Genomic DNA, 26,254 nt, shown 5'->3' on the forward strand with positions numbered 1-26,254 from the left:
ATCATTTTACTGAGCAACCCCTGGACACCCAGAACATTATCCTGGGTGCTGTGGTAACACAACATGTAAGGAGCTATGGTCCAGAAGTGGAGGCAACACCTCGTGAGAGCACTCTGTAGAGTCTGATAAGGATGACAGCTGTGGTGTGTGCAAATACAGGAGGGGATGAGGACCATGCTGCAAGGAATCAAGAAATGCTCCACAGAGGAGGTGGCTTTGAGCCTTAAAGGGTAAATTGACCAAATGAAGAAGAGATTATTTTGTAAAAGGTGAAGAAAAACAAAAACTTTCTCAATGTTAACAAAAGAGAGGAAGAAATAAAATTCAATACCTGTGTAATGAATTTTAAAAATTGGAGTTAAACTTTCTCTTGGAGATTGCAAATACCCTCTACCAGGCCTGAATAACTGCATGTGTACATTAGTGTTTAGTGCTAATTCCCAAAATCTGACCAGCACCGAGTTAAGACAGTCATCAGGGAAGGGAGCTTTAAGGATGTTTTGAGAGACAGAACCCACTTCATCATCAAGACATTTTGTGGGAAGGAAATTTGGCAGAGTTGACCAGGAGGCGGAGGAGAGATGAAAAGGGAGCCCAGGACAAGCCAATATCTGCTCAGGCCCCCTGAGGAGGCAAGGGTGGAAAGAAGGCAGCCCAGGTGTCCTTCTGTGGAAGCCATTTCTCAAGTGTCTTCCACAGACTAGTCCAGCAGCCTGGAGCCCAGCATCGAGCCCAACTCCCCAAATCCCAAATGAATTGCCACCCATTGGCCACCTCTTCCAGACCAAGACAATAATGACATGCCTGTGGTACTGGCCTCCCCATGGAATACTAAGGAGAACCTCGAGCTGAAGCTGATGAGGAGAAGAAAGTGTGTCATCTCTGTTAGTTTCCCAATGCCACCCAAACAATGCATACACTGTGTCTTTTAAAAAACACATATTTTTATCACCTCAAGGTTTCTGTAGTTCAAAGTCCAGCATGCTGTGGCTGGATTCTTTGCTCAGGGTCTCACAAGGCCAAAATCAAGGTGTTGGCCAACTTAGGACCTTATCTGGAGGCTCTGAGGGAGAATCCACTTCCAGCCTTATTCAAGTTGTTGGCAGAATCCAGTTCCTTGTGGTTGTAGAACTAAGGTTGCCATTTCCTTGACACCTGGTCCCTTCAATCAAGCCAACATGTCATGTTGAATGCTTCCTGAACGTTGAATCTCTGACTTCCTCTTCTTCCTCTGCTTTTAAGGGCTTGCATGATTACACAGGGTCTACCTAGATGATCCACGATAATCCTCCCATTTTAAAATCTCTGATTAGTCATCTTAATTCCATTTGGAAAGTCCCTTTTATCCTGTAAGGTAACATATCTGTGGGTGTTGTATCTCATTGAATTCAGTGTCTCAGGAATTTGGTGGAATCCTCTTAGGGACAATGAGTCTACCTACCTTGCCATCCCTCTCCCCTTGAGTGTCCATCACCTCACTACCTAATCTTATAAAAAGTCAGTGCTAAGAAACTTCAGAATAAGACATGCCTTAACATTCAAGGAATGTTCACTTTAGTTGGAGAACTCAAAACAAGACATAGTGAATAATCACACTAGTCATCCCAACCTGCATATCTATGACCCTTTAGAGTTCATACTAATCTACCAGTATTCCCTAAATGCCATGCACTTTTCCCCTGCCCTGCTTTATGTTTTTCCAGAACCCTGGAAAAGCCAGTCTCTTCAATCTTGTCCAGCTACCTCCTCCATAAAGACCTCCTGGCTCTGACCACTTGAAATGAATGTGGCTCTCCTGAAAGTTCTGGCAATGTGTTTGCCCAGTGTAAGCATTTCTCACACTCACTCTGAGCCATGGCATATTGTTGGCATGCCTGTCTCCCCCACAGTCAATGTACAGAAAGCCTTCGTGGCTCACCCACTCTCTGAACGTGGCAATTAATTATGCTATTGAAGCTAGCGCTGCATGGAGACATGAGCATTCTGCAAGTCACCCTCAAATATCTGAACCTTCTCAAGGCATAGCAGGAAGAATAGAATTCAGATCGGATCAAGACCTTCCTCAGTGTCTGCACTTTTCTCAATGGTATTAACGTGGGTGGAAAAAATGTATATGCAGAAGCAGGATCTACATGGTCCTTGGAAAAGGAAATGCCAAAGCCAAGTTGGAGACCCTGAATTGGACTAGTTCTGTCATGGTTTTCCACACTGAATAAGATATTACTCAAGAATCCCTATGCCCTTGCCTGAGTCCATGACTGAAGTTCTCCGATGAAGAATTCAGCCTCCCGGATGTTTTGTTGAAGAAAAAGTAACTGTGCCATTGTAAATAAATACATCAATAATCTAAGTTACACATCACTCCCCTGTGAGATTTGTTCATGTAAATAAGTCCTTGAGAACCTTAGGGAAAAAAAAACCCTAGCTGCCCTGACCTGGCAAAGTCACACTTGAAGGCCTACACATCAAAGAACTGGATCTGAGAAGGACTACACATCAAAGAACTGGCTGACCCACCCACCTACCTGACAGCAACGGGTCTTCTTCCCTCTATTCAAAATGCATGTGGATGATCATAACAGAAAACGGGACCTGCATGTCTCCCAAACACCAAGAGGCTGTTGGGTAAGGGCTCTCCAGCTGGGGTTTCAAAGGGCCTAAGACTATCCCCAATCATCTCTGCCTTCCTTTCAGGAGGTAGAATCTGAGCTTTATTTCTCGCTAGGCCTGTGACTGCTTTGACCAGTAAAATATGGAGAAGCACTATCCTGAGACTTGCAAGCCCAGGCACTGAGAAAGCCTGACCACTTCTAATTCTTTCTCTTGGAGCCCCAGGCTGACCATGTGAAAAGTCTAGCATAGAGAAAGAGGCCAATGTGGAGAAGCCCCAGAGGTCCAAATGCCACATGGAGCAGCACAAGTATCCAGCACCATCTTCAAAGTACAAAGGCACTGGCCTGCTGAGCCCCAGTCAACCCAAGAATCACGGTTGTTGTTTAAACCACTAAGTTTTGGGGGTGGTTCTTGAGGCAGACATAGTTCATCAAAAGCCCATTCAAGGCTGGGCACGGTGGCTCACACCTGTAATCCCAGCACTTTGGGAGCCCGAGGTGGGCAGATCACGAGGTCAGGAGATCAAGACCATCCTGGCTAACATGGTGAAACCCCGTCTTTACTAAAAATACAAAAAATTAGCCTGGCATGGTGATGGGCACCTGTAGTCCCAGCTACTCAGGAGGCTGAGGCAGGAGAATGGCATGAACCCAGGAGGTGGAGCTTGCAGTGAGCGGAGATCACACCACTGCACTCCAGCCTGGGCGACAGAGCGAGACTCTGTCTCCAAAAAAAAAAAAAAGAACCCAGCCAAGGCCTTCCATACACAAGACTAACAAGTATTTACTGAGTTGGGTGAGTTCGAAGGCTTACTCTCTAGATCTCATTGGATTCTATCAACAGTGTCCCGTATGAGGCCTGTTACAAAGGTGATATGGTTTAGCTTTGTGTCCCCACCCAAATCTCACCTTGAATTGTAATAATCCCCACGTGTTGTGGAAGGTACCCAGTGGGAGGTAATTTAATCACGGTGGCGGGTTTTTCCCATGCTGTTCTCATGATAGTGAATAAGTCTCATGACATCTGATGGTTTTATAAAGGGGAGTTCCACCGCACCTACTCTCTTGCCTGCCACCATGTAAGACATGACTTTCTCCTCCTTTGCCTTCTGACATGACTGTGAGGCTTCCCCAGGCATCGTGGACCTGTGAGTTCATTAAGCCTTTTTCTCTATAAATTACCCAGTCTCACGTATGTCTTTTTTAACAGCATGAGAACTGACTAGTACAAAAGATAAGAATCAAATTGGTATTGGTTAAACAACTTGCCCATATTGCACAGCCATTTAGAAGGAAATAGAACTAAATATACCGCAAACACGGATGCCTGTGTTGTTTCTCCGGTGGCCTGGCCCAGCCCTGATGCTTCTCTCAGGCTCACTGTCTGGTCTGGCACAAAATCCTTTTATGAATATTCAGTATTGTACACTCAAAGATTTTCTCAGAACAGACACCAAAAAAAGTTATAAATGCAAGGACAGCTTCTCCTACTCTGTAGTCCACATAGCTTCTAACGCAGCACTGAGTACACAGTGGGAACCTAATAAATGCCTGCTGTTTAAAACACAGATCCATTGATTACAATAAAAATAGAGTGGATTGAAAATTTTCAGAAATGTGACTTGCACCAAGATTTGTCTCTTGCGAGTTTGCTCTGGTCAACCTTTTTGCAGAGGCTTGGTGTGGAAAGAACTATTTCCATGTATTTCATAGATTAATTTAATTGAGTCTCTGATGGATGAAGTGAGTAGTCATGAAAATTTATTCAACTTCCAAAATCTGGAAGAGGAGCCACCAGATCACAGGCCCAGATCACCCTTCCCACGCTAGTTTTGCCCTGAAGCAAACAGCCTGAGACTGGGACTGCATATCCCTAGCTATTTAATTAAATTGACAGTCAGTTATTTTTTCTTAATCAATGCTGTGGTTATATCAGTTTCAAAAGCCTGCCATCTCTCTTCCAGCTTGGCAGGGTAAGAAAAAGCACAGCACAGCCAATTCATATAAAAGGACTTCTGTGACATACGTCCCCAAGTGGGACAGGAGATAAAAGTTCCAATCTCCTTCTACCGTGAACTTCATCTGGGGTCTGGAGTAAATCAAGACTAAAGTGTACATATTTATTAAGCGCTTGCTGTGAGTGAAACACTCTGCTTGCTAAGTATTAGTGGAAATGGCAATAATAAAAACATCTAGTATATATTATGCTTATCAGACTGGAAAACACTTTCTCATACAAACTCAGTCTTCATAACTTTTCTGAGAAACAGATACACTGATCACTGTTTTGTGGAAAACGGAGGCTGTAGAAGGCTATGTGATATGCCCACGGTTATGGACCCAGTATTTCATGGCGCCAAGACTTTAGGAGGACATTGTGATTCCAAGTTTATTATTCTTTCCAGGATGTGATGAACTGGCAGATGAACAATGTGTAATAGAATCAATATAGTGTGGATGGAACAGCATGTCAACTCGGGGACCTGGTTAGGCTTCTGGGATATGAGCAGGATTTGGAATACTGGCCCCGAGTGTGTCTGAGAACAGTGGGCACAGGGCTTCCTCGTAGACACAGAGACCTCCCTCCTGTCTGCAGAGTAGTCTGGAACATCCTTGAGACTTTCACCTCCCCTGGGCACTGCATCCTTACAGTAAGCAAGGGGATGCTGTGGTTATCCCCTTGGTGCAGAGGAAGACCTAGACCTGCGTCCAGGTCATCCAAAGCTGCCCAGGCTGCTGCCACTCCAGCAGCTGCCTCCCAAGCCATGCAGCTATATGCTGAGTTGTTTTTTTTTTTTTTTAAAGAGTCTCAGGGACTAAGTGATACAGCCATGTTAAAGACATATTCTCCATTTCCCTGCGGACCTCTCCCTCAGAGCATACTGCCTCTTACATCTAGGCAATAGTGTCTAATGGGAAGAGCAATACCTGTAGGGTCAGGGAACCTGGATTCGATTCCTGAGTGGCCGTTTTAAAACACTGCCATAAATTCTTTGACACTCATCCTACTGAAAGATGGGGTCTGTGTGTCCCCTATGTTTGAAATGGGACCAACGTGTGACTGTCTTAACCAATAGAGTTAGGAGGAACGTGGTACTCCTAACTTCGTGGCTTGCTAGGTCAGGTGGTACTCCTAAAGGTGGTTTGCTAGGTCAGGTGGTACTCCTAAAGGTGGTTTGCTAGGTCAGGAGAGGGCTTGCAACTCCTGCCTTGGTCCTCAGGATGCTTGGTCTCTGATGGTCCCACCATGTGGGGATAAGCCCACGTTTGCATATAGAGGCCACATGTAGGTGCTCTGGGCAACAGTCCAAGCTGAACCCAGCCTTCCAAACATCCCACTTCAGGGATCAGCCCCCACTCAAGTCACCTACAGTCATGGGAGTTCTTGTCAGCACAGAGACAAGCCATCCTCACTGTGCCCTCCCCAGACTCCTAACCCACAGAACCTGTGAGCATAATAAAATGACGGTGGTTTTTATGTCGCTAAGTTTTGAGATGGTTTGTTATACAGCAAAGAAAACTTTGCTGTAAAACATCTTGCTTCCAGGTACCGACTGTGTTTTAAAATTCAAGAGCCCTTTCTTTTTTAGAAAAAAAAAGTCCTTCCTTATATGATGCTGTCAAGACTAAATGACACAGAGAATGTGGATCACTAGGCACAGTGCACAGCACAGGGCCAGCCCCTACAAGTGTGAGTTTCCAAGCAAGCTGAGAAAGGGACTTCAATTTGTCCTGAAAAGTATGGCACATTTCCCATCTTGTCAGGTAAGCTCCCTCACACTCTCCCGGGGTTCAGACTGCATGGGTTAGGCCTTCCCCGCCCACCTCCTCTCAGCAGATTGCCTGGTGGGACGAGAGGCAGCCCCAGCAGAGAGGAGTGTTTTCATGTCTGACATCCGCTGCCCTCTGGACAGTCTGATCTTGCTAACTGTGGGAGGCAATGGTGGGAGGCAGCTCCATACAGCAGCCTTGGCCAAAGCCCACCGGACTCCCACAGTGACTCAGCACAGAGTGGCTACCCACATTCATTATCATCACCAAGTAGGGGGGCTTTGGCACCTCCTCAGCCAGCACTTCTCTCTACATTGAATTCTGCATGAGTCTCATGATCAAAGTTTAAGTGTGACAGGCACATGGATACACAGAGAGGCTCGGAGCTAAGGAAATAATTCTCTGTGTGGGTCTCTTTCTTTCTGAGGACCAGCACAAGGATAGTCCTTCCAAGACGAGAGGAGATTCCAAGCATCCTAGGAGGTGATAATTAACTTCCTGCCCCTACAGGTCTGGGCCTGCAAGAGGACAAGAAGGGAAGGACAGCTCCCTCTCTATACGTGACCAGATGGAACCCTGCCACACACGCTTTAAGGCCTAGCTTGCAACTCATGAATGCATTGTGCATGCTCCCCACATAGAAGTCTCTTACTCTTACAAAACTGTGAATGTTTGCTTCCAGACTAAAAACTAACTCAGAAGTAAAACTAAATCAGAGAAACCATTTTACTGAGAAAAAAAAAATTTAAAGATTAGTTAATACAATACAGCCATCTCATAAATACACATCTATAGGAATGTCATAAATATCTGTGTGCCATTATTCCCATTTTAGAATCTGAGAAGATAGGGATCCCCAAAAGACAGTGGATCATATGTCAAAATCATCAAAATTCAGAGCAGAAAAGATCATAAGAGCATGTTCGGTTCATTTCCTACTGTTCTGACTACAGATGAGGAAACAGACTCTGGCCTGCAAGAGATAACCAAACCTCAAAATATATGGAAACAATGTTTTAGACAAGCTTCTTTCCATTGTCATATTCCTGGCCACGTGTGGCTTTGAAATGACTCTAGAAGTTTTGGCCAAATATTCGCACACCTAGAGCTTTGTAGGGAGCTCTATTCAATAGTATATTTTTCTGATGGTCTAATCAACAACAACAACAAAGATAATTTCAGAAAATCAGTGCTCTGATGAGCATATAAAGGGTGATGTTACAGAGGGTACCAGGGCAAGGTAAGGTTAGGGATGCTATAGATAACGGTCAAGAAAGGTTTATTTGATTTATGAGCTCTTGTGAGACTTGGGCCTCTTCCTAGGCTGGCATTTAGGAAGGAGAAGGCCATGTTCAGTTCAAGCACCAAGATCATGAAGCCCAATGGCGAGAAGCCAGACAAGTTCAAGTCCAGCATCTCCAGGGTCTTCTGGAGCTGAAGATGAACTTGGATCTCAAGGCTCAGCTCAGGGAGCTGAAAATAACAGCAGCCAAGAAACCTGAAGTTGATGGTGGTCAGGAAGCTTATTATAATCATTGTTCCCATTCCTCAGCGAAATCTTTCCAGAAAATTCAAGTCCAGGTAGTACGTGAACTGGAGAAAAAGTTCGGTGGGAAGCATGCTGTATTTATTGCTCAGAGGAGAACTCTGCCTATGCCGACTCGAAAAAGTGATACAAAAAATAAGCAAAAGCATCCCAGGAGCTGCACCCTAACAGCCACACATGATGCAATCCTTGAAGACTTGGTCTTCCCAAGTGAAATTGGGAGCAAAAGAATCTGTGTGAAACCGGCTAGCATTCAGCTCAGGAAAGTTCATTTGGACAAAGCACAGCAGAACCACGTGGAGCACAAGGTTGAAACTTTTTCTGGTGTCTATAAAGAGCTCCCGGGCAAAGGTGTTAATTTTGAATTTCCAGAGTTTCCATTATAAACAAAAATGACTACAGTATATTCACATTTAGAAGAAGACAGGTTTATCTGAAGAAAGGGCATTTGAGCAAATCTGCGGAATGAGACAGACCTAAACACATGAAGAACTCTCCATGCAGAGGGAGCTGCCAGTGCTGAAGGCCTGAGACAGGGAAGGGCCAGTGCTCATGAACAGGGGGAGGGTGGTTTGAGACCAGGATGCGGGTAAGCTGGGCCAGATCTTGTAAATCCCCGTAGGCCACAGTAAGATGTTTGGGCCTCATTCCCAGTGCAGTGGGAAGCTGCTGAAGTCTAAGTGATGTGGCCTTATTCACAGAATGCCAGCTACAGAGTGGAAAATGTACAGAAAGATGCAAGGCCAGGTAGGCACAGAGAAATCAGTGAAGAGAGCCACGCAGTAGTCCCAGAAACAGAGGCGGTTTGGACCAGAGTGGTATCCATGGAAATGAAGAGGCAGTCGTGCTCTGCCGGATACTGACCACCATCAGCACCCACTGAGGACAAACAAAAGCTGTCTACCCGTTCTCCACCAGGAAGGGAGCAAAGGCTGCCCCTCCAGCATCTCCAACAGATGCAATTCAGGTCAGCATGGAGGAGGCCCACTCCCCACTGAGGCAGCCCATCTAGGGGCAACCATGGGGCTTTTCCATTTAGCCAAAAACCAAATGCCAGCAATTATTCATATTCTAATCATCTATCTTATTGATGTGCAACCCACTCAAGGGTGGTCAAGTAGTAGTAACCAATATAATACTGACTTCTTCCGCCAAGGAGCAGATGCAGTCATTCACTGATATTTCATGGGGTGGTGGCACGTGGACTGTCATGGAAGCCTGGGTTCTGCTCAGACAGGTCTGTTTTCAGTCCCATCTTAATCAGACAGTTGCCCTTGCTGAGAGAGAATCTCCCCCATCACCCTGTGGAGTAAAGAAGGCACTATCCCCAGAATCTAGCAGCAGAATTGGCTGGTGGGTGGACAAAGAAAGCAGGCATGTTCAGAGCCACACCAAGGAGCAAGGCAGTGGTCATGAGGCCGGCTCATGAGTGCGTGTGTGAGCAGAAAGGGCCTCCCTCCAAAGCCGGAACGTGGGCAAGAACATGAACTCTGGGTGAAATGACACAGATTCAGAGCATCTTCCGTAAATCATAAAGACCCACAGGCAGCAAAGGTCCAGACCAGTGTGGTCACCACAGGCCAAGAGCCACAGGGATGACACACTGCAACTTGGATAACCTGAAAACAGAAGTCCTACTGGACCTGAAGGAACACTGCTCAGTCAGCCACGCCTGTCTGATGGTTTTCCCCCTGCCTGGGTGAGCAAGAATTAGAGGCTGGCTTCAGATCTCCTCCAGCCTTCCCTATCAATTGCCATGAAAATGTAAAGGAAATAGCAGCTGCTATTCCTCTCAAGGTATGCAGACTTCTAACACCAGAAGATATAAAAATAAGGTTGCCCTTTCGGGTTAAGCCACCACACACACTATAACAGGCCACGTGGGAACAAACCAGGCAAATTTGATCAGAGAACATGCAAACCACCAAACTCTTCCCAAGGTGCCCCGCACACAGCCTCAAGGAGAAGCAGCAGTGATTGTAGTTTCCTGAGCAGAAACCAAGTGGTTTGCGTTGTTCCCACTTTGGAGAAGTCCTATGAGCAGGAGGGGATGAAAACTCAGTGCATTCACGATAAAAGGTGGAAGCGGTGAGCACCCAGGCCAGCCCAGCGGAAGGCTGTCCTGACCCCCTACACTCACACCCTCCCCGGCGGAGTCGCATCCCCCTGGAGGTGGTGATGAGGGCCTGTGGCTCACTTAGTCAAATGCCATGTCTCACCTGGGGGTAATTCAGGACTTCCCAAGAAATGATGAAGGCAGTGTCTTCGCATAGTGTTCAAGTGTACCACCTAGAAAAAGAGAAACAGGCATCATAAACAGTGGTGAAAAGAAACCTGTAAGCCTGCAGCGATTTAGAGACCCACTGTCAGCAGTGCTGAGGAGGAGAATTAGTCTTCTATGAGGAGCTCTGCTGGTACCTGCTGCCTGTCAAGGGTCTGGGAATCACATCGGGAGAATCCTCTGTACCCAGGGCTCTGTTGTCCATCTCAGGTGTAATTTTGAGCAATGACATTGCAGGGAGGAAATATGACAACGGCCCCACAGTGGCTAATTTATCACGCAGCATGACCTACTGACAGTTTCAGCTGTGTGAAATCTACGGCAAAACATAGCTAAAGTGGAGGTTTTTTAATGTAACATTAATCACGTGGAACATTTCTGAAAAGAGCTAAAAGAAATGACTAGCATAGACAAGTCTTTTGAAGCTGGTGGGTTCAAGGAATGAGTAGACTGTCACTGCACTGGGATCTGTGGAAATTCAGACATTCAGAGGAAAGAAACTTTTCATCTCCAATGTGGAATGAGACGCCTGTCATTCCAAAGCCACCTCCCAGTGCCAAGGACTTACAATACCCTCTCCTGTTTATTCCCTCTGGCCGCTCTCTCTCCAGGACTATAAGCTCTTTGAAGAAAGCTTCTTGTTTTATTCATTCTTTCCAGCTTCTAGAGCAAGTGCTTGATAAACACTTGCTAACTTGAAGCAGATTCTGGTAATAAAACTGCCCTAACTTCATCCACAGGAACTTCCAGGCCTCTTCCTGATAGCCCTTAATGGTTCCAGGAGGAGCTGCAACCTCTTCAATGGTGTGAAGAGGGAGCAGCTAGAAAACCCTGAACTTATTGCAGAGGATGGTGTCGCTGGAGGAATCCAGCTCTGAGCCAGGTGCCACACAGGGGGCAGCAGAACATACCAAGTCAACTAAGCACGTAGCAAGTCGACTCTAATCCTGGTCAGGGACCCACCACCCACCACCCATATGGCTAAGCTATGTTGTTTCACGATGCAACACCTCAGTGTATCTCTCAAATGGATAGATAAAAAGCTCATTCTTTCCAGAAAAAGGTCTGCCAAAGACAGCAACATATAGGATTCCAAGCACTACACAGAAGATGAAACACAGGTTTTGATCTTGGCCCTACGTTTTTTGGCAAGACAACTGGTCTCTGGCACATTGTTTTCTCCTGAGAAAAGAGAGGGTCTTTTCCTCTTCTACTCCTCTATAAATCCGTAGATATGGAAAACATACCTATTTTTAGGTGATATCTTGTGTATTTTTTAAGTTGTTTTACGCACATTATAGAAACCCTTCCCATTTAACACCTTAAAAAATAACTGGGCTTGCAAAATTTCCTGATAAAATGTGTATAATTAAATGCACTTGTGAACACTGTGATTACGGTACTGAGGCAAGATGATTTCCCCACTATTTCAATAACAGTTGGAAATAATTAAGTACTTCCTACAACATGGAAATGTACAGTTTTATATCTCAAAAGATTCAAACAGTTGTTGCCCCTTAGAGCTTACTACATGTGTTAAATTATTATTCTTCTGATTATCATGCCATGATTATAATGTATTCCATTTAGCACTGTAGATTGTATTTGCTGAGCAGTTCTAGATAATTTTTTACTTATCCACTCAGTGGTTCTTATACAGCACCTGAGCAAAAAGTTAAAGACAAAATGTAAGCTTTTCATCTAAATAGACTTTATTTTCAATACTCAAAGCTAAGCCTTATTCTGCCTGAACAGAGCTGGCATGACTTAATTCCTTTTGTCACAATCTCCCTGGGTAATAATTCCTTAATTGCTTCTTAGATGGAAATATTAATCATGGGGCAGCCTTTAATAAGACCAAAATTATGGTGTTTCCTATCCCCAAAGGTTAATGGGAAAAAAAATGATTCTTCTCTTCCTTTCTTCTCTGTCCTGATACACAGATTGTGTGGCACTAATCAGTTTTCCCCTTTAAATTATATTTAAGCTAATGTGTCATTTATCCTCAGAGATTCTCAGTTCCTTGAGGAATGAAATTGTGTCTGATTTATGTGTGAATTTGCCACAGAATCTAGATCCAATAACTGACACAACCCGATTGCATACAAACACAACTGATTTATGTCAACCTGGGAGATTGCCTTGACAATTTTGTCACTGCACCTGCTTGATGGTGTGATGGTTGTTCATTTGCCTGGCTGTTCAATAGACTGGTTTGAAGGAGAGGGTGGCTTAAGAGTTAATTATTCTCTAATAGTAATTAAACCTCAACCTTGTGATTGATTCTGTGCTCAGCACTGTTTCCTGCCCTCCCTCAACTTACAGTATGTTGGGAGAAGCTACATTATAAAAAAGATAAATTAACAAAACAAACTACAAAGCACTGTAACAGTAGAAACAGTATGTCTGTCCTACGGATCCTGCCCAAAGTGGCCCTCTTAGTTTGACAAGTGTGTGGAGAGTTTACATTCATTGTGCCAGTGTAACGGTGTAAGAAACCCCTTTGTAGCACCATTCAATCTGTAGATGCTTAAGACCTCTGGTGTAAAAAATTGTTCTCAGAGGAGAAGAGAGAATCAATTTGCATAAATGAGGGGTCAGCTGGTCTCCCAACCTTGGAAAGTGAGGCAAGTGCTATACACACAGAGCTTTCTGACAGAACCACTTCCAGGGTTCTGGGGGTAAACATGGCAAGTAGAAGTTTGGTTTGCTCTTAAGTTTGTTGAAGAGATAAGCAGGATTTTTGCAGTATATGTTGCAGGGACTTCACTGAAACACAAGAAACAGCTTGGGATAAGCTGATTTAGAGAACTATCTAGATGAGACGATCAATGTGGGCTGCAGGGCAGGGAATAGGCCCTATATTACAAAAGTGTAAGATCAAGATAGAAGAATAAGCGGCTAAAAAGAAAACAAAAACCAGCCAAGAGACAGACAGTGTACATGTGTGGGTGGGTGGGTGTTAAAATTTAAGATTCAACAAATATAGAAAGGAAAGAAATTGCCAAAATTTTGTGTTGGTTATAAATTTGGAAAAAGTAATAACTTTGAGTTTCTCCTTAAATCATATTTTAAATAAACTCTAAATGTATTACAGAGCTACAAATTAAGATATTAAATTCCAATTATAGAAAAATAAGACTGTAAAATTGAATATCAAGTATGTAAATTTAGAATAGAAAAAAATCACAAAGAATAGATCAGATTTAATTACATACGATTAAAGTTTTTGCATAGCTAAAGAAACCAAAATAAAAAGGCAGATGAGAAAAGAAATGCTTCTGTAAATATACCTTCAGAGAAAAAGAGGAGGTAATGATTTTATTCTGTGAGGAACAAAGGAACATCAATTTAAAAAGAAAAACAAAGAGCAGATGAATAAGTAAACCATTCTCAAAAAATGAAAGATTATTATCATTATTATATTATTCTAATTATTATTAAATAACATTTAACAATGATTACTGCCTGGAATTATGCTAAATGTTGCATATATATTACTCTGAGTCTTTCTTGCAAAAACTACCTGATAATGGATTCAATTCCCAACAAATGATCAAAATTAAAAACCAGATATGAAAAGTTGTGATAAAAGATTAGTGGTGATTAATCTATTTAAACATGGAACTAAAATTAAACAATTGTGGAATTTAAACTAGAATGTGCAGGTCAGCACTATGACTCACACCTGTAATCCCAGCACTTTGGGAGGCCGAGGCAGGCAGATCGCTTGAGGTCAGGAGTTCAAGACCAGCCTAACCAACATGGTGAAACCTCATCTCTACTAAAAATACAAAAATTAGCTGGGCGTATTGACACAAGTCTGTAATCCCAGCAATTTGGAAGGCCTTCAAGGCGGGCAGATCACTTGAGGCCAGGAGTTGAGACCAACCTGGCCAATATGGTGAAACCCCGTCTCTACTCAAAATACAAAATTTAGCTGGGCATGTTGCCAAAAGCCTGTAATCCCAGCACTTTGGGAGGCCAAGGCGGGCGGATCACTTTAGCCAGGAGTTTGAGACCAGCCTAGCTAATATGGTGAAACCCCATCTCCACTAAAAATACAAAAATTAGCTGGGTGTGGTGGCACACGCCTGTAACCCCAGCTACTCAAGAGGCTGAGGCAGGAGAATCGTTTGAACTTAGGGGGTGGAGGTTGTAGTGACTCAATAGCACACCACTGCACTCCAGCCTGGGTGGCAGAGCGAGACTCCGTCTCAAAAAAAAAAAAAAAAAAAAAAAGTTGCAGTGATCAGACCCAACACCAGGTCGTCAGGGTGACGAAGTCCAGCAGAGCAGAGTCAAAGGAATGAGAAAGAAGACAGTTTGAGAGAGAAAGTGGGACCAGGGAGCCATCGAGAGCGTGGAGGCTGCGAAGGCCCCAAAGTCTGGGAGCCCACACTATTTATTGGTGTTCAAACAAAGAAACAGGTGGTGAGGATGTGGGGGTTGAAAGGAAAAAGTGTATCAAGTGAATGAGAAACATATGGCTACTTGAGATAATGGGAGTGCCAGAAGCAAGGAGCCAGCAAGTCTAGCAGACATGCAAGCCCTGCCTCAGATTCTCTCCCAATACTCAGCTTTTCTCCCAACAACAGAAAAAAGATAGCAATTGAGGAATAGACCTCCATTTCTCTCTATTTCTATGAGTCACAGAATAGGATGCTCTCACAGGCAGCAAGTTGTCAGCAAGCTTTCTGAGGAAAGGTCTTAAAACAAAGGATACATAGGGTATGGGGAAGTGTTACGTAAAAGTGGAATTTTATATTACTAAAGTGACTAAAATAAATCCAGTTGTTGGAGACAAGAAGTAGGAGGTGAAGGGGAGGAGTAGGAAAGTAAAACATTAGAGGGAAAGAAAATTAATATTTCTTTTCGAATATATGACAGAAAAAGTAGTAGAGAACATAAAGCCATATCAGAACTTCCCAATTAAAACAGGGGAATAGGCCAGACATGGTGGCTCATGCCTATAATCCCAACACTTTGGGAGGCTGAGACAGGAAGATCACCTGAGGTTGGGAGTTCGAGACCAGCCTGACCAACATGGAGAAACACCCTCTCTACTAAAAATACAAAATTAGCCAGGCGTGGTGGCGCATGCCTATAATCCCAGCTACTCGGGAGGCTGAGGCAGAAGAATGGCTTGAACCTAGGAGGTGGAGTTTGCGGTGAGCCGAGATCGCACCATTGCACTCCAGCCTGGGCAACAAAAGCAAAACTCCCTCTCAAAAAAAAAAAAAAAAAAAAGAGGGGAATAGGAGAATAAAAATAAATTATATCCAGCCAGCAGATTTAAAGACTGAGAAAAACAGGAAACAGTAAAACAAAATAAATGGCAAACTTTAAATAAAATGAAATGAAATGGATAAAATCAAGGCTATCCCAAGTCATCCAGAATTTCTAGATCAAAAAGTGGACCCTTAGACTGCATTAAATAACAGCACCGTATTCTTTGCTATTCACAAGAAATACCTCTAGTGCAGCGTGACAAACATTGAAAATGGGGGAGACAGAATACCAGCAAATGAAAATAAGCAAGCAAATGACAAACAATAGCAATAATCTCAATGTCAGCAAATCCCAATTTAAAGTCCAAAGCATTTAGCAGGATAGATGGTGTGATACAAGATTCAATCCATGATGAGATTATAACAGCCACATGTACTTTATACCAAATAACATAGCAACCAAATCAAAACCTCCTGTAAATACAATTTGAATAAGATGCAACTTGAATTTAAAATATAAATATACTTCTTTAAAATTTTATAGCTCAAGTTGACCAAAGGAATGAGGATTTGAGTAAGGATATGAACATTTATTGCTTAAATTATTAATGGACTATTTTCATATAGATGAGAACCTTTACAACACTGATCATGTCTTCAGCCAAAAAAAGTCTGTCAAATTCAAAAATTCAGATTTACAAGCTACACTCTAATCATGAGTCAATTGTATTAGAAATTAACAATTAAAATATTATAAAAATAGAATTCTTAAAAATTAAGAAAATTCTTGGGCTAAATTTAAAAAGAAATCAAAATCAAAATTACAAATTTGCAAATGATGCATGAAAGGACAGAACTCAATCTAACTGATGTGGGAATGCAGTATCTGGTAAATAGTATTGTCTGGTGGTGAATCAGGCTGCCTAGAGCTGTGTGATTCTGAGAAAGTAACTTAACCTCTCTATGTCTCAGTGTTCTCAGCTGCAAAATTAATAGCATTTCTCCATAGGGATGTGGCGATTAAATGAGAATCCACATAAAACAGGAAGGAGTCAAGCATATAAGTGTTCTTCAGTGATTTGTATCTGTTGTTTTATTCCTCCCTTCCCCATTCCGCTTATCCCATTCCTCTTTCTCATTTTAAAAATTCTCTACAATGTGTTTCTATCACTTTTGTAATAAAAAATACATTAAAATGTCCAATGGAGCTATTTCATTGCTAATCCCATTATTAATAAAATTCAAAGGGAAAAGACTTCAACTGAATAAGAAATATAATCATTCCTTAGGTCAGCATAATCTGATATTCATCATCGTTTCTGCTGGTGGCAGGATGTCAGGGGTGGGGGGGTGCAAATCAATGCATAGCTGTTGAATCTGTTGCCATTTCAAGTAAGAGAAAAAGCGTCCTCACCAAGGACACAGGAAACAGATCTTAAAGATTTAAGTTCAGCTTTGTTGTTCAGTGCTGTGCTCGCCTGGGCTCTGCTGTACTGTGAAGACCACCACTGACATCCTTCCATGCTTCTCCCACTTTATAGATGAGGAAATTGAGGATTGAGAGAATACATGACGACCTTAAGACCACACATTAGTTAGAATAGAACTGTAGCTTCCCAGCGGGGATAATGAACGGAGAGGCTTGTCTCTTGTCAGGCATGGCCACGCTGTTCCTCCTCACACCCCAGGGACTCAGCCTCCCTCACCCTCCCCAGAGCTACCACTGCCTGGGCTGCTGCATGGGACACTGCCCCAAAGACATGACCACAGGCCCTTAACATTTCCAGGGGTTTATTGCTGGTCGCTTAAGAGTAACCTGCTAGTTGAATAGGTACAGCTTAACAGATACAATCAGATAAACTTTGTCTCCAAACCCCTGTATTTTTTTTTCATGTAATTGTAACACCGTATAAGCAGGGGGGATGAATCTTGGACTCTCTCCCTCCCTGTTATAGACTGTCCTCCACATCCTCCAAGCTCCTCCCTGGGCCTGCATGTGTGCATGCAGCATATGTGAATAAGCATTTGTTCACACTGTTCCCATTGCTATGTAACTGTTACAATAACATAACCACATTAATAGCATCTACAACTTGTTATGCAAAGCATTTTGTGTCATCTCTAACGCAATGACCTTCTGCAGGCATCATCACAGACATTGTACAGACCAGAAAATGGAAGCCCGAAGAGGTAGAAGTAACATGGGGCACAACTACTCAAGGTTGTAGCTAGCAGGGGTTTGGCACAGTGGTGCAAGCCTATAATCCCAGCACTTTGGGAGGCCGAGGTGGGCGGATCACAGGTCAGGAGATTAAGACCATCCTGGCCAACATGGTGAAACCCCGTCTCTACTAAAAATACAAAAATTAGCTGGGCGTGGTGGCACGTGCCTGTAATCCCAGCTACTTGGGAGGCTGAGGCAGGAGCGTCGCTTGAACCTGGGAGGCAGAGGCTGCAGTGAGCCGAGATCATGCCACTGCACTCCAGCATGGTGACAGAGCAAGCACTCCAGCATGGTGACAGAGCAAGCACTCCAGCATGGTGACAGAACAAGACTCTGTCTCAAAAATAAAAAGGTTGTAGCTTGCAGAGAATGGTAGCAAGTTTTGAACCCACACTAAATCTAAATCTAGACCACACTATATAAAATAGTTGTTGCTTTCCCTAGCTAAAATTGTCTAATACCCTTTAAATTTGCCCAGTGAGATTAATTTTTCATCTGCCCCCAAGATAAATTCTCAGGATGTTCCTGGTCATTTCTGGTTATTATAAAGTCATTTGAAATCACAAAGCTCAGTCTTGATTAAGAAACTAGAAGGTCTGGCTCTATATAATAATCAACACTACAATCTTAATTTGAAAATAAGACTTATCTTCTTCCTCTTCCAGGGTTTCTTGCTGGTACAAAGCTTCTCCTCACTCTCCTATTTTCTAACTTGTTAGCTGCTAATTCTTTTCATTTAATTTTTGAATACAGAAATTTCCCAGCCTATACAAATGTAAAGAGAATAGTATAATAAACCCATCACTCACAATTATCACCTCACCAACTTACGGCGTATCTTGCTTCAACTATCCCCCACCCAACATTATGTGGCTATTTCTTTATACATATCTGTAAATCTATGTGTGTGTATATCATGTACACATTATTTAGCTCCCACTTATAAGGGAGGACATTGGTATTTGACTTTCTGAGTTGTTTCACTTAAGATAATGGCCTCCAGTTCCATCCATGTTGCTGCAAAAGACATGATTTCATTCTTTTTCATGGCTGTATAGTATTCCATGGTGTATATACACCACATTTTGTATACATATATATATCACATTTTCCTTATCCAGTCATCCAGATGGACACTTAGGTTGATTCCATATCTTTGCTACTGTGAATATAGCTATGAGAAACATACAAGTGCAGGTGTCTTTGTGATATAATTATTTCTTTTCCTTTGGGTAAATACCCAGCAGTGAGATTTAAGGATCAAATGGTAGTTCTATTTTCAGTTCTTTGAGAAATCTCCACACTGTTTTCCATAGAGATTGTACTAATTTACATTCCCACCAACCATGTATAAGTGTTCCCTTTCCTCCTCATCCTCGCCACCATCTTTTTTTTTTTTTTTTTACTTTTTAATAATGGTTACCATTTCTGATCTGATCCCTCCAGTATTGCACCAGGGAGAGTTAAGAGAGCAGGGAAACTTCTCTTATAACAGTGTTGTGAGCACCGTGCCCAAAGACGGTGAGACAGAGGCTGTGTTCAGAAGCCCTGGTGCTCTCTCTAGTGGGGAGACTGCGAGAAGACAATGACAGGCAAATGTGGCCTCAGGCTTCGCATCTGACTGTTATCTCTGCCACACAAGATCCCCAAAAATGAACTGGAAAAAGGTTAAGTCGCCTAGGGGAAACTGTCATCTTTCTGAGCTTCAGTTGTCTCATGTTGAAAGTTCAAACGACTATGTAACCTTTTTCTGGGTGGAGGTGGGGGGCTTGAGGACTCAGTGAGCTGATATACAAAACATTTTGTAAAATGCAGAGTGTGAGGCCAGGCACGGTGGCTCACGCCTATAATCCCAGCACTTTGGGAGGCTGAGGCAGGCGGATCACCTGAGCTCAGGAGTTAGAGACCAGCCTGGCCAACATGACAAAACCCCGTCTCTACTAAAAATACAAAAGTTAGCTGGGCATGGTGGCAGATGCCTGTAATCCCAGCTACTTGGGAGGCTGAGGCAGGAGAATCGCTTGAACCCAGAAGGTGGAGGTTGCAGTGAGCTGAGATTGTGCCATTTCACTCCAGCCTGGGCGAAAGAGCAAGATTCAGTCTAAAAAAAAAATGCAGTGCGGTAAAATGAGAGGGATTCAATATTTTAATAAATTATAGGTTCATACTATATAGTTATTATTTATATCTTAATGGTCATGCTAGTTACATGACATCATTCTTCTAATATTATATATAAATCTCATCACAAACTATATCTAATCTCCCAGTAAATCCTGCCAGCAATGACTTCAGAATATTTCAAAACTTCCTCCACCTCTCTCCACTCCAGCTGCCACCAGGGTCCAAGCCTCCATCCATGGCCTCCTCATGCCTTGCTATCTCCTCTGCACAAGGTAGCCTTTTCTCAAAAGGTGATTTTTCTTTTAATTGTGGTAAAATAGATGACTCCTTTTCATGTTTTTTAGAGTTTTTATTGAGGTATAATTGGCAAATAAAAATTGTGTCTAGATATACAACTTGATATTTTGATATACATCTCCATTGTGAAATGATTACCACAATCAAACTAATTAACTTGTCCTCACCTCACATAGTTACCGTGTGTGTGTGTGTGTGATGAGAACACTTAAGGTCTATACTCTTTGTAAATTTCAGGTATACAATACAGTATTGTGAACTACAGTCTCCGGGCAGTACATGAAATCTCCAGAATTTATTCATCTTGCAAAACTGAAAGTTCATACTCTTTGACCAACATCTCTCCATTTTCCCCACCTCCCAACCACCATTCTACTCCCTGACTCTATGAGTTTGACTATTTCAGATTCTACATATAAGTGAGATTATGCAGTATTTGTCTTTCTGTGTCTGGCTTATTTCACTTAACATAATGCCCTCCAGGTTCATCCATGTTGTCGCAAGCAGCAGGACTTTCTTCTTTTTAAAGGTGAACTCAGGATTTTAGTGCAGTAGCACTGGGATGAACCAGGAGATCTCACACAGTGTGTCAGAAATAACTCCATCAAAGCTGGAGCATTTTTTCTCTGCCTAGATGCAGAGACTTTGGTCTTCCACTTTTTTTTCCAAGCATCCTAAATTAGCTGGCTCCAGTGTACAGAATACTATTCTCCTTACATCTGTATATGCTGGGGAATTTGCATATTCAAAAATTAAAAGAAATGAAAGAAACAGCAGCTAACAAATGCTAAAAGGCTACCCCGAAGGAGCCACCTTCTGGCCCACAAGAACTCCACCACAGCAGAATTTCTGCACCTCACCTCTAACTCGATATTTCCTCGATGCCTCTTTATGGAAGTTAAAGTGGTCAGAAGCTGAGTGTGTGTGGATAGCGCTATTGATTTTTCGTTCCTTGGAGGACCAGGCTGCCAAATTACAAGGCTACAAAACAGGCTAACTAGCTTGGCAGGGGTGCCCCCACCCACTCCACATGGCTCTTTCCCATCCTGTCTCTCACCACACCAGCTTGAAAGACCCCCGTTTCTCCGTCCTCTGCCGTGGACCTGCCAGACTCAGGAAGCCACTGGAGTTGCACCAACCAGCCCAGCGGTGGGTTTCTGCTGTTCTTATTTTTAGCCCTGATGCCACTCCCAAAGAGAAAATAAAAGCAAATAAAATGTAGACTGTTGCAACTGATCTCCAGTCATTACAGAATGTTGCTACAGCAACCAACAGGGGTTTGACAGTATCTTTCCTCCCCACACCTCCTCCACCTCATTTCTGTGACCGAGGAGCAGGACCATTCCAATGGCATCAGCACCATCTTCTGCGCAGGGCTTCTGTCCAAAGTCTTTGAGAATGGAACTACCCGGGGCCCAGCGCTAGGCAGGCAGCTCTGTGCATGTAGCCCCCCAGCCAACCTGGGTCCTAAGATGACAGGTAAAGGAAGGTTGAGCAAGGAACTGACCACTGTTATGCACTTGAAAACAAACAGAGAAGGAAAGTAACCTACAAAATGTTTTGAAAGAAAGTTTTACAGCCTGGATTTTTCCTACTTCCCTGTAAAGTGTTGGGAGACTCCTCAGTTGCCTCTGCAGTGTAATCCAAGAAATCTGATTTTGGTGGCCCTGCCCCCTTCCCCTCCAGGCTCCTCAGGGACCTGGTATACCCTCACCCCTCACCCTCACTCCATCCCACCAGGGACCTGTCTTCCTGTTCAGTCCAGTGCTGTCATGTTCTTTCCCTTTTAAGGATTCCAAAATGGACTGGTTAAAATATGCATGCTGAGTTATGGGTGACAAATAGTAATGTATGAGCTTGTGGGAGGAAAGACTGAAGTTCTGTTCAGGTCAGCTCTGGGTCCCCTTGGGGGAGGAAAAATTGAAGTTCTGTTCAGGTCAGGTCTGGGTCCTGAGGTGACTGCACTGGGACCCCAGCCCCTCACGCAGCCTCAAGTGTAATGACAATACCAATAATGAGAACAGGCCACATGAGATCCAACACACATGGGTACTAGCTAGAGGTCTCACAGAGGCACAGGTGAAACCCAGGTGCGTGTGAACACGAGATGGTTAAATATCCAAACCCTCGACAGCTACTGGTGTGCATGCTTGATGGTGCCCACAAAGGGAATAACTTCACAGAAAATGACTTCTAGGTAATAGGTAGCAAGTTCAGAGCTATTCTATTTCCATCTGAAGCAAGGCCGCCTATAAAACCCTTCACACGCCAGCAGCTTGGAAAGAGGAAGGTGTTTGTAACAGGCAGCTGCTGTGGCCATTCATTGCTGAGGGGATACAGACAAAAAGCCTCCTCCGTGGCCTGAATCTCTGCAGCAAAAGATAGCCAGAGAGAGAGCTGGGCCTGCAGAAATGCAGTTCATGACAAAACACAGGCATGGGGACCAAGCGGCAGCCGGTGCTGGCCCACAACCAAGTTCTACACAGTCCTCCCGCTTTCCCCTCAGATCCCTCTAGTCTCAGGGGAAATCCTTCCTGCAGGTTTGTCCCAGTTGCTCATCTTGTCTGCCTCAAATTCCTTCTCTTCTTTGAGGCTAAGATCTTGGAAAGTAAATCCATAAAGACTTGCTATTTCCACTGTCAGTTCTTCCTCATCCCTGGAGATCAGAGTCCAAGCATCAGCTTAGATGGAGGAAGGGAAGAAAAGAAAGCGGGTGGCCCATATCACAGCATTACACCCATGAAGACTCTGACATGCCTCAGGAGGCCTGGATCCTCCCTTGTTCGGCCACTGATCATTCTTGTGGCCTGGGTCAACCCCTTCCCTCTCTGATCCCTGGGTTCATCTGCTCGTACTCCACAGAGGCAGAGTTCACAGTTCCCTCCCAAATACATATGTGTCCTTAAGGCCAGGAACTATGTACTTTGGAAGATGAGGCAAAATTAACGTGTGCTTAATGAAAAAAAAGTTACTGCTTTTTGAATAGTTCTAAGTACTATAGGTATAAATAACTGTTCCAAATGTATTGCACACATTGCTCAGTTAATTCTCATAGCATCTTGTGAGAAAGGTACTAATTTTATTTTCGGTTTAGAAAACAGGAAGCAGGAATTTGAGACACAGAGAAGGCAAGTCACTTGCCCAAGGTCACGCAGCTTGGAGTGGTGGAATCATGACTCAAATTCAGGCAGTCTAGTGCAGGGCTCCTCACTCTTCACTGCCAGGGCTCTGCCGTTTCTGGAGACACATTCCACCACAGTGGGAATGCAGTAATATGCGGATGTCATTCAGTGCCAGCCTCCCCAGCTGCCCACCTCTCAGCTCCCTCAGGCCAATGCAAATCAGGTGACTACTGGGTGGAGAAAAGACTAGGGCTGGGGCCCAGCCAGGCACATGGACACAGATATGCTGGTTGTGAAATTGATGAAATACTTACAAGCTGGCTGACAAAAAGTCACTGCCCCAATCCACCTACCTGCTGGCCTGGCTGCCAAGCCCCTCCCTACTCCTTGCTCAGGATCCAGCCATTAAAGGGGTGACCCTTGGCCTTAGATGGGGCCTCCAGGAGGCACCTACCTATGTGGCAGCTGCAGCCCAGAGAGGTTGCTGCAGTGTGTCAGTCAGCCCCACCCTGGCCCATGGCTCTTCCCAAGTCCGTCAGGTGTTCAGGGGTGAATACGGGGACTGAAGCCTTCAGTGTCCAGCTAAGCCTCTTTCCCTGCCCTGTCTCTGTGTGGGAACTGACTGCTGGCCAGCTCTGGCCTTTGGTCCCTGGTTTTCCGCCCAGGCTGGTGGTTGGCTGTGCTCCTGCGTGGCATGGTTCCTGCCTGTCCTTCCCTTGGAGCTAGACTCTATTCCTATTTCCCATGCATGGATCCCGATGCGTACCCCAGTCTGCCACTGGCACCCCCAGCTGAAGCCACAGCACTCACATCTCTCCCTTTCTTCTCCCCCACACATTGGCCCTTCCAAATTGCCTGGAGTTTCAGGCCTGGTGGCTTAAAGAGCAGCTCTCTCTCTCTCTGGGAAGGGGATGGGTATCCCTGTGGCCCTTGGTTGGTGCCCTCCATCCACCAATATAGGCTGCCCCACTCCTCACTCCCTGCTAGAAGCTCTTTCCCCCATTTAAATCCCATTCGGCATTACTGGAAACCTACTGCATGCCCAGCATTAGTGTGACGTGACCTAGTTGAGAAAATTGCTGTATGCTCAGCTGATGGTAATAACAACCACTTAGATCTAATAACTGCCTGTCAGACGCTGTCCCTAAGTGCTTTATATTTATTAAGTCAATCCTCATGGTAAACCCTTGAGATAAGAATTGTTACCATCTCCATTTTACTGAAGAGGGCTCTGAGGCACAGACAGGTTAAGAAACTCACCGTATCACACAGCAAGTCATAGAAGTGTCTAGATTCAGATCCAGCCCCTGTACCTGCAACTGCCACACTATGGCTGACATGCTACCGTACAAAGGGATGACTATCAGGACAGGAAAGACCTTACACATACCAATTCAAGTCCAAACAGGAATATTTAAGAAAATGTTTACAATTAATTGGTTTATCCCAAGACTTCCACATCTCAGGGGCAGCTTTGGAGCAAATGAAACTGACCAGCTGCTGGGGAACAGGCCCAGGTTTCCAGGGAGAATCTTCCTTTTTTGGCTACTAGGGGGCCTTTCGCCCTGTTCCAGGGAGAGTTCCAGGCTGCTTGGGAGCAGAGCATTCTAGCTGGCCCCAGCCTTGCCCACCAGCCACCCCTGCCTGCCAGCAAGCCCAGGGCCACGCAGCAGCTTTATTCTCTCCAGCAGATGTGTGCATAGAGGCCGCTTTCTAGGTGAGGACAAACATCCTGTTTCTCAGTCCCCTGGAGAGAAGATGCTGTGCTGGACAGGAGCCCTACTGAGGACATGCAATTTGGGAAGAAGCCTCGGGCAGACGGTTTTTCCAGCCTCAGCCTACTCTCCTCGGATACTCAGCTGCGCGGCGCCACCTGCTGGACAGACCGAAAGTCTCCTCTTTGGCGGTGGCACCAGCAACCCTGGGCTTCCCTGAGGCCACCTCCCCTGGTCCCCCTCAAGTTCCTCCAACCCTAACCCTAACCCTGGCCCGCAGGAAGGTGAGATCTTCGCCTTCCAAAGAAAGCTTGTGCCGTGGGCACTGGTCTCCGCATCTGGACATTTCACAGGATCAGTCAGTAGCAGGATTGTACATTTATTTATCTGCATTACTTGTCTTTGTTCTGATTCTCAGGGCTCTGACTTCTCCCAGGTCACCCTCATGTCACTCCTTGGTTAGGGATGCTAATTCTTTAAACTCTTTGAGCCTCAGTTTCCCCATCTATCAGGATGGTGCAGGGCTGTTATGAACAAGAGAAAGCACAGACCTAGGTTATTGCACACCTGCCTAGATAGAGCCAGGTGCTGGGCTCACAGCATGGTGGCCCCGGGTGTCTGTAGATGTTCTCAAGCGCTCAGATGTTGCTAGAACATACCATTTCCTCTGGACAGGGTGAATATAAGCACTAAGCCCTTTTGAGATGAGGGTCCTAGACAGTTCCTCCTACCCATGGGATTTGAAGAGTGCGAGACTCAAATCAAAGCCCCAGCAAAATAACAAATTCCTACATGACATTAACTCTCAGAGGAGTAAAATCAATAATATTCACATATTTAACACATATTTATTCATAGATATTATACCTGAAATGCCCAGGTCTATTGTATTTCACTTAATAAATGTTATTTTTTCCTCTTTTTTTGTTCCTTGTTCCCTCTAAGCCTATTCGTTCTTATCTGTTATGGGCTGAATTCATGTTTCATATGTTTTAATATGTGGATATGTGGAGATGAGGCATTTAAAGAGGTGATTAAGTTAAAATGAGGCCATTAGGATGTGCCTTAATCCAATCTGACTGGTGTCTTAAAAGAGGAGGAAATGTGAGCACACAGAGACACCAGGGGTGTGTGTGCACAGACAGAACCATGTGAGGACACAGGGAGAAGGGCTTCTGCAGGCCAGCAGAGGCCTCAGGAGAAACCAACCCTGCTGACATCTTGATCACAGACTTCCAGTCTCCAGAACCATGAGAAAATAAATTTGTTGTTTAAACCACCTAGTCTGTGGAGTTTTGTTATGGCAGCCCTGGCAAACTAATCTATCATCT

At 44.2% G+C, this 26,254-nt stretch overlaps 1 long non-coding RNA gene and 1 pseudogene across 1 annotated transcript in view; one reads left to right on the plus strand and one right to left on the minus strand.

Annotated features, from left to right (window-relative positions):
* LOC134762048 (uncharacterized) overlaps positions 1-26,254 on the minus strand; it is a 68,403-nt gene that overhangs the window by 6,578 nt on the left and 35,571 nt on the right. Inside the window, exon 2 of the long non-coding RNA XR_010141544.1 lies at positions 10,149-10,218. This is a non-coding gene — a long non-coding RNA (uncharacterized LOC134762048). The remainder of the gene's footprint in view (positions 1-10,148; positions 10,219-26,254) is intronic.
* LOC100434806 (small ribosomal subunit protein eS7-like) lies at positions 7,732-8,315 on the plus strand (annotated as a pseudogene).

The sequence above is a fragment of the Pongo abelii genome, chromosome 8, assembly GCF_028885655.2.
Source record: "Pongo abelii isolate AG06213 chromosome 8, NHGRI_mPonAbe1-v2.0_pri, whole genome shotgun sequence".
In the NCBI taxonomy this organism is placed as follows: domain Eukaryota; kingdom Metazoa; phylum Chordata; class Mammalia; order Primates; family Hominidae; genus Pongo; species Pongo abelii.